Source organism: Solanum tuberosum, unplaced genomic scaffold, assembly GCF_000226075.1.
Source record: "Solanum tuberosum cultivar DM 1-3 516 R44 unplaced genomic scaffold, SolTub_3.0 scf00368, whole genome shotgun sequence".
NCBI classification, from domain to species: Eukaryota; Viridiplantae; Streptophyta; class Magnoliopsida; order Solanales; family Solanaceae; genus Solanum; species Solanum tuberosum.
The window spans coordinates 328,326-338,188 of record NW_006239292.1 but is presented as its reverse complement, the minus strand read 5'-3'; the positions used below and the strand labels follow the sequence as shown (position 1 = coordinate 338,188).

Genomic DNA, 9,863 nt, shown 5'->3' with positions numbered 1-9,863 from the left:
ACCTAGTTAAAGTGCCCAATGCATAGGGGAAAGGACCAAAATGACCTTGGCTTAATTCTGACGAATCTCATCCATGGAGGGAACGACGGTCCGTCGTTTGGACTACCGGCCATCATTTGGGTTCGTCATTCATGATCTGCTCGATAGGGCTTCACTAAAACGAGCATAACTTTTTACTCAGAGATGAGATTTTAGCAAACTTGTTGGCATTGGAAAGAAGATTAAATTAGCTTTCATTTAATAGGTCATGGGCCACCTAATTTTTTTATGCTAAGAATTATGACCGTTTGAAGTTGACCCAACAACAATTTTTCCTCTAACTGGTTGTTCACTCACACCTACGGTCAGTCCTACGGTTTGTAGGTCCAACCACGGACTGTACTGGTCGACCGTGGGTGGGATAAGAGACTATAAAGTGTTGGGCCTCAACGACGGAACCCCACCTACGATCTGTGGTCCCACCTACTGTATGTGGGTGGTTCCATTGGTACTGGCACCAGATTTTCTAAAAACTAGGATTTTCTTCGTTTTGAGATCCGAGGTGTTACAAGCTAGGTCCATAATTCCTGAATTTATATGCGAATCAAGATCGATAAAAAGAAGTTTTACAATCACTGACTCAAACCCATTGTCGAATCTTACTCAGCGGAAATGTATCAGTCTACTCCTTGGTGACCAACATGTGTTGTCACAATCTGAGTCAGCATCTGAATGGTGTTCCAAAATTCAGCATTAGTGACATAATCCCGAGGGGGTTGCACTCCTGATGCATTGGGACCCTCTAGTCCATCTTGGACTGGTGGTTCGTGAGGATTCACAATCCTCCTAGCAGGACACCCTCTGACATTTCTTCAAGGAGGCATGATCTGAAAGATATGTGTAAGCACAAATTAGAAGAAAAGAAAAGAGACAATTCCTAATATCATATGGCTTCCCTATTATAGATGTGGCGCACTTCACACCGATAAGAAGGACTCTACTAGACACAAATTTGTAGACACCTTAGGACTCTTGAACTCTGGCTCTGATACCAAGTTTGTCAAGCCCTGAGCCTACACCCTAGACGTGGGCAACACTCGAAGACCATTGCTGGCCCAAAAGAAACCTTGGTCTGGCTAACTATGAATTACATGACTCGATAAGATACATGGAAGCTTAAATATATGCGCATTTAAAACATTTAAAGAAAAGCTTTAAGACACTATCTTGAAATACCTAACATAATTCATTAGTTTAAATAAACATTTGGAGAAAACAATAGAATTATCTAACTTTGTCTACCTTTGAACCCTCTATTGTTCAAGATAGGATTCAGGAAGAAAAAAAACCCCACAACACCTCAAATATTACTAAAATTGAATATGAAAATGGAGTCCCCCAGAAGCAAGAAGGTCTCACCAAAAGTCTACGATTGCAAAGTGATCTCAATGAAATGCTTGTTGATCTGCATCATAAAAAGATGCAGGTCAAAAGACATCAGTACAAGGACTATACGAGTATGTAATATGGTTGACTAAAATAATAGTTGAACAGATGGCGGAAAGCATATTAAGTAAACAATATATGAACAAGTAGTGAAAACCAGTTGTACTTTACAATAAGATATGCAATAAAAACAATATGAGAATAGAAAACTTTACTCTGTGGGGAGTTTCTGTTACACTCTGAAAATTTCTAATTTAATGTTTATTTGTGTATAAGGTCATGTCGAGTAATTCTTAAATTATACTTTAGTGTTAAGGTCAATTCTTTAGTGTGAAAATAAATTTGGAGATGAATTAAGGACACAAGAAATTCCTATCACAAAGTTGAGTTGAAAGCTTATTTACCGATTTAGTTTTGACATAAAATTCTACTTAGGTCAACTTCAAACGACCATATCTCTTAAATCATAATCAATTAGGTGGCCCATGACCTATCAAATTAAAGGCCTATGAGTCATAATTCCAACTCCACCAAGTTTGTCTTATTCCAAGTTTGGAGTAAAACGTGATGCCCATTTTAGTGAAGCCCTATCAAGCAGTCGATCTTCTACGACTGGACCTACGGATTGTAGAAATTTCGACGAATGGTAGACCCTTCCATGAAGGCTTGCTGCAATATTTTTCAGCAGCTTCCTGCACACGTTCTAGGGCTATTTTTGTCCTTTCCCAAGCTTTTTAACCTATTTTAAGTCATTTTTGAGTGCTTTAACTGAGTATATCACTACTTCCTCTCAAAATCATCAATCTAAGCATTCAACTATCTAAAATTTCCCTTAAAACTCACCTAGGTTCCTCTTCTCCATCAAGAACCCTAAAACCTTCGAGTAAAAGATTAAGGATACAAAGAGAAACCTTCCATTCAAGGTTTTCCCAAGATCTTCCACTCTAGAAACTCCATAAAACAATTTCTTTTATCAAGTTCAAGCATCAAGATTCCTACACCAAAGATTTCATCCAAGTAAGGTATTTCTTAATCGGGCTCAAGAAAAATCAAGTCTCCACCAAAGTTTTCAATTTAATAGCTTCATAATCAGGTATGTAAGGCTATTCATAGTGATGGACTGAGTTCATCCTCAGGCCCTACATCTCAATTCAGTCGGTAAAAGTTTAATCTAGGGTTATAACCTTAGTTTCGAGAATTCTTGATATGAGTTAAGTTATTGATTTTGAATTCTAAATTCTTTATATGAATTAAGTTATTGATTCTGAGTCTTAAATTCCTGGATTTTGAGCATTCTTGAGATGAATAGTATCGTTGAGTTCTAAGTTCTTGATTTCTGAGTATTGAGTTTTCTGTAATGTTATTGAGATTCTTGAGTTGATTTGTTCATGTCTATATTTAAGCATGAACCCTATTTTGAGTTATTATTGAGAATCTTTTTTAACCAAACAATGGTTTCAAACTAATTTTCTGAGAAAGAAAAGTTGAATTTTGAGAAGAGTTTTATACATGATTCAGAAAGATTATAAGGGAACTAAGTATTCCCAAATGTATCAATTTTACATTGAGAAAAGAGAAACTTTGATTTCTAAAAAGAGTTTATGAGTTTAGAGATATTTCAAAGCAGTTACCTCTTTTAAGAGGTCATTTTGAGTAATTACCTCAAAACAAAGAAAGAGTATGTTTTATACATTTGAGCATGATTATATTATTGGGAGTAGTATTAAGCACCAATATGTGTATGAGTTCACACAACTCAAAATCCTTATAAACCATGTCTGCCAACATAGGTGAAAGATCATACTTTTTAGATAAATCCTTATCGCTTAGTGGATCCACTTAAATGAGAGTGTCTATACCCCGGCACAGAATAGGACAGTTCTGGCAGCGTGGGCAAGAAGTTGTATCATCATGTAGCTCATAGTGATGGTTGTCGGTTAGAGAATTTCCCAAGTAGAGTTAAGGTGTATTTTTACTATATCAGTTATTATGCTGAGTTTCAGAGATGAGTAAGTATTTTATAAAGTTTAAATAATTTTATTCCTTTAATTCTTTACATTTAGTTAAGCTTATGCTATATCTATTGTAGTCCTTTCATTCAGTTATTTGATTCGGCTATATTATATACTCATATATTCAATGTATTGATGTCATTCGACCTGCATCTTTTAATGATACATATACAGGCACTTAGGATCCTCAACTAAAGTCTGTTAAGATCACTTCATCCGCTCGTTAGCTTTTGAGTGTGGCCTCCTCACTTTCGAAGGACTCCAGTTTTGTGAGTTATTAGTATTTGTTTTTAATAAGTCATGGGTCTTATCCCAACACTTATCTTTATATAGTAGAGGCTTCATGGATAAACAATTTTGGAGAGTCTTTCATTTTCATAGGTTTTCTTTAAAATTTATGATTAATACTCAGTATATTCAAAAAAATTTGAGATTTAATACACTATTGATTTAGCATTTCTTTCAGTTTGATGCTTATTTATGCTTGAGTTAGTTTTTTGCTTGTAGTCAGCTAAGATGAGGGTTTGCTTGGGGACCAGCAATGATTCTCGAGTGTTGATCACGTTCACGGTGTAGGCTCGGGTCTTGACAATTTCTCTAACCGACAACCATTACTATGAGCCTAGCAATGATACAATATTTCACCCATGTGCAAGGGTCATCCTATACCTTATTGGGGTATAGGATGCTATTGTAACTATGAATCCATCTAATAGGCCTTCTCAAAGTTAGTGATGAGTAACACAACAAATCGGTGAGATCCTATCCTATGTTGGCTACGTAGTTTTATGATGATTGGAGGTTTTACCCCGACATCCATCGTAGTACTTAGAGGCTTCATAGACAGTAGAGTTTTGAGAAGTCTGTTTCCTTTTCAATTGTTAATGTTCTAGACTTGAGTTGCCTCTTTTGGCCAGTTGAATGTTCTTAAATATTCTGAGTTATTTACTTTGAGACTTTTGAGAAACCTTTATTTTTGAGTTCATATATTGATGAGTGAGTCTTCCCGTTGAGTACTGAGTCAGGCCAAGGGCTCGCTTGGGGACCAACAATGGTTCTCAAGTGTCAGTTACGTCCAGGGTGTAGGCTCGGGGTGTGACAATATCTTACCTTCATGTACTTCTTTTTTGTTACATGTTAGTTAATTCACAAAAAATATGATGAAGAAGAGAAATGATAATGTTGAATGTGAATCTTCATGAAACTAAATATGAATTATATAGGCAAAATAGAGGGAACGAAAAAATAAAAAGTTGAGAATGAAATGAAATGTTTCTTACCTTCATATACTTCTTTTTTGTTACTTGTTAGTTCATTCACAAACCAATTTGATGAATAAGAGAAAGGATAATCTTGAATGTGAACCTTCATGAAACTAAATATGAATTTATAGGCAAAATAAAGGAATACCATAAGACATTATAAACTTACAACTTTAAGTTTGGAGGTTATGGACATAAAAATTATGGGAGTTATGAATATGATTAAAAGTAAAAAATTAAAGAGGTGCAGGTCATGAGTAATAAATCCCTGTGAATTAATTAATTAATAAAGAGAAAAATACTTAAAATATAAAATAATATTTTCATTTTATGGTTAGAAGTGAGGCAAACAATGAAAAAAGAGAATGTGAAGAGTTTTTGTTGTAAATATTCTTCAATTAATAAAATATTTATTTGTAATAAATTATGTAATTTACTTTTACAATACAATAACTAATTTAAATAAGAAAAAAGGCCAAAAAAATGAGAAAAAATATAAAGGCAAATGGAGGCCATAGAGAGGTATCACATCACCTTGTCTATCTTTCTCCTTTATCTATATATATATATATATTTGTTGTAGTCAACTTTACTTAGTGTCCTATATGAAGTTTTTGGCATAATCATTATAAAACAATTTGCACTTTATTTGGCAAATGATTATTTTGTAAACCTTTTCAAATTGTGTTTTAATTTATGACATTTGGTTTTTGCCTTGTTCTTCGTCCATTTTTATTTCCTTGAGAATTGATATTGTTTCTTGCATTTATTTTGTTCTCTCATGAAAAATTAATGGAGAGTCAATCATATAACGTATTGAAGAGAGGCTATTATTTCTTATTTTTGTTCTTGCTACAGACCAACAACATTAACAAGATCCCTTGATTCTCCGGCTCTTCAAGTGCAAAGGCGTTGAATGATTTGTAGGTGAAAACTGTTCAACTACAGTTCTCCAATCTCTTAAATATTTTATTTTATTTATTGTGGTCAATATTTTTCAGTCTTCCTATATTGTATTTTTGACACAATTATTTAAAAGATCATTTTCACTTTATTTCCCAAATGATTTTCTTGTGAACCTTTTCAAGAATTTAATTTTACCATTTTCATAAAATTTTCTTAGTTAAAAATTGATAGTAATGTTTTAAATGATTTGTCTTTTTTTTTGTTAAATGACAAGACCAGGTTGATTTGTTAAATAAACGAATCTATATACATTGTACTTAGCCTAAAGTGTTAAACCGATGAAAATTTGAAGAAAAAAAAAAGAAGCTAAAACAAACCAAAGAAACCAAGAGGCAAACAGAGATCGAAAAAGAAATAAAAAAGTTGTAAGGACAAAGGTCCTTCTAGCTTTTGGAAACATCTTCTCCTTGACCCCTCTTTCTTCAGTGAGCTAATGGAGCTCCAAATCGAGTTTGAGCTCCCAACTGGGCATGAAGCTTCTCCCCCGATTGACACTACTAACTCAGCATCAGCGGGCTATAAAGGATCTTTTCAAGCTCAATTCGATGTATAACTCTGAGTCTATCTATTCTTTTTAACAAGGTTGATGCTGATCTTTCTCCTTTTGCAGGTCTCTAGGTGAACGAACACTCAAATAAAGGTATCTTCTATCAACAAGTGTAAGTTATACCTTTTTTCTTAGATCTATTCATGGTGGGTTGAATCCACAAAGAGATTGATACCACCACCTGAGCTTAGATCTTTATAAGGTATTGACTCATTAAACTTGTTTCAGATTTGACACAAGAGACATTCATGTAATCAACCTGACATCTACCTCGAACATAAAACTAATTGATCCAATTCACATCAGGTACACAATCTTTATGATACTAGTGCTGGACACGTGTGATGCACGTGTGTCCTGTGTTAATTTTTACAGACTTATTCTAATGATTTATAACATTCTATGAAACACATTCATGTAATGAGCAGTAAAAAACGTAATTATGGAACATATAATTAAATTCATTTTGAAAAATATTCTAAGTGTTTAAATATGTTGGTGACCAAAGGTAGTGAATACAAAAAGTGTGTTATAACACAAATGTTAATTTAGAGAAAACTGATTGAGAATGTGAAATAAATGCACATTTATAAGCATGATCAAAAGTAATACAATAAAATAAAAACAGAAACCAATTGACACTTACATACCAACCTTTAATAAAGCTTCGGATTTTGTGAAACTATGTCAAATGTCAAATAAAAATAAAAAGATAACTTAAACTTTCGTACAATCAAATCTGCAACCATCTTTCTTTTCGTTTTCTTAGCTACTCTCTTAATAATGGCATTGATGGAGAAAAAAAATGCTCTATAAATAATTTTAATTTTCACGTCCTTGGATAATCTTTTTATTTACGAACATTTAAGAATAAGTAAATAAAAGAGAAATCAATTATCTTTTTACACATAGAAGAAATAACTCAATTATTTTTTAATATTAAATCTAAAATTTTACATGCTAGGATAATAATATATATGTGTCTAAATTTTTCTAAAAAAGATATATGTATAAAAATTGTGCGTTAAAACACACTGTGTTGAAAATCTTAAAATTACCATTTTTCGGTGCGGAACTGGTAGTTGAGGAATTCATGGAAGTGATAGTGTGGTAGGTGGTAGTGTGGTAGGTGAGTAATTTATTTTGAAGATTTTATTATAATATTTTTTTGCTAAGTGTCTTAATCTTGATATCTCTTTAATAAAATTTTTTGGGAGTGCGGAATTCATGGTAAAATGTAATAATATTTATTGTAATATTCTTCCGATAGTTGTTTTAATCTGAATATTTCTTTAATATTATTTATGATATATTCTAGATATAACATATCTTGGGTTCTTTGGTACATATATAAATTTTCCTCCATTAATTGTTCTAATAGTTTTATATCTTCCATAGATTCTATCCATTATTATAAATATTCATAGTTCATTTTAATCTGAATTTATTTCTAAATCGTACCATTCTATTCTTTCATTATCTAAATATAGATCATGTAAATATATTTCATACCATTCTTGATTTAATATATCTACTGATTCGTAGTCAAATAAATTTTCCCATATGATTCTTCTTAATTCAATTATCTAGGATGGCATAGTATAGAAGTTTTCTCCCTGTTTCCAGTGTGCTAATAAACTAGAAATCATGATTCAAATAATTCTAATACATAATAACTAACATAAATTTATTCAATCATATATATGATATTCAGGAATATATGAAATTAGTTCTGCATATTTATTGAACAATATACATTTGCTTCTTGCTTATTCATGATATCTGAAATATCTGATTGGATTTCAGATTGCTCCATTGTTTATAGTAACTTAATATTTTATTGAGAATTTTTTTGTGTACAAAGAAAGCTTGTTTTCCGTCGAGAAAGTCTTGCCTTAGATATGTCTTATGGCTTGTTATTTATACTAGTAAAGTTTTTCCACTTCTTTTTACATGTGTCCTTATACTATTTACTTTATACTATTCCTACTTTACACTTGTCTCCTACTTTATGACTTTACATCTTTACATTTGTCTTATGCTATTTACTTTATACTATTTCTATATTATTCCTACTTTACACTTGTCTTTTATTTTACGACTTTACATCTTCTCTACTTTACAATAAGTCTACAAACAAACAACTTTACATGACTTTTGTGTCTACAAACAAACAACTTTACATGACTTTTGTGTCTACAAACAAACAACTTTACATGACTTTTGTTGTTATCTTCTTTTTCTTTTATCTTTTTCCATGCTTATCTCCTTTGTCCTTTGGATTATTCTAGCTGGACATCTGGTATCACATTATCTTTTCCGTTGCATTTTGAACATATATGATCTGGATATTTGTGTCCAATTAGTTTACAATATCTGGTTAATAGTTCATTTGAGATGAATCCTTCTTAATGCTCTAGTAATAGGTTGTTCTTCCGGTTTGAGTAGAGATAATATCCATTTTTGTACTTCGTCCATATCTGCTTGCCTTAGCTCTCTTGAGTTTGAATATATCATAAGTTGGTCTCGTGAATAATAACTCCATATTGCATTCCCATTTAGATAATTATTTGCTAGTTCTTGGATAATTGTTGACATACCAATTATTCTCTTATTAGCATAAAAACTTGGTATCTCAATTTCTTGTATTTCCGGTTGTTGTCCGATATCTTCTAGAATTATCATATCTCTGGTTAATCCTATTTTTACAACTTGTATTATTGGTTTTATTTCATCGTATAGTATCTCTGCCAGGGCCGCATAAAACTTTACATAAAATAGATTGCCTTTTATTATTCTTTTATAGGTTATGAATGCTCTGTGTATCTCTGGTATACCACTTAGTTCTTCTCCATCGTATGTATAAACTGTACTTAATAATCCATAATTGTAACAGGTTTTGACTAAATTTGCTTTAGTTTTTGGTTGAGCTATCAACTTATTATACCCTTGTAATTTTTGGGTTATATAATCTTGGGTTGGTTCTTTAGTGGTGTCAGATCTGGGATTAAGATTCAAATATGTTTGGATTTTGTGTATATTCCTAATAGAGGTTTGTGTGATATGGTTATAAATTTTTTTGTCTTTGTTTAGGCTCTCTGCATAAGTTGAGGTTTGTGGTGATATAACCAAGGGGTCTTTTGGTATTTTTGGTGTAAATGGTTTTTCAAACATTTTGTTTAGATTAGTACTCGTATATTGTTTCTTAACTTTTTTTCTTGTACCTGCAGCTACATTGAAACAACCATTATGGGTTTTTTGGAGTATCCCAACGTCTCCTTCTAGCTCTGGATATTTAGTGTCTTCCGATCGACATATCTCTACATGTTTATAGTCATGCGACTGACTTATATCTTTAGACTTTAGTTTTTGTATCTCATTGTCCATACTATCCACTTTTGGTACAAAGTGTAGTAATGGCTTTGAGTATATCTTCAATTGTATTTTCTTTCTCAGTCTGAGTAGTTTTGTCTTGATAACTAATCTGCAATAACATTCTTATCAGTTTTTATTACTTCAATAGTAAATGTAAAATTTAATATATTTAATACCAATCTTCTCATTTCTTTTGTAGTTACTGAATCCTGTTATTTTTCTTGTTAGCCACCTATTTTACTTGTGTGTTATCTGTCCTTAATAATAAATTTGTTA

The 9,863-nt window shown here is 32.0% G+C and overlaps 1 long non-coding RNA gene across 1 annotated transcript; it reads left to right on the top strand.

Annotated features, from left to right (window-relative positions):
- Nucleotides 1-5,955: 5,955 nt before the first annotated feature.
- On the top strand, nucleotides 5,956-9,604 carry LOC102592410 (uncharacterized). The gene is made up of 4 exons (XR_368442.2): nucleotides 5,956-6,212; nucleotides 6,276-6,324; nucleotides 6,441-6,518; nucleotides 9,443-9,604. It is a non-coding gene; the product is annotated as an uncharacterized lncRNA (long non-coding RNA).
- The last annotated feature ends 259 nt before the right edge of the window (nucleotides 9,605-9,863 follow it).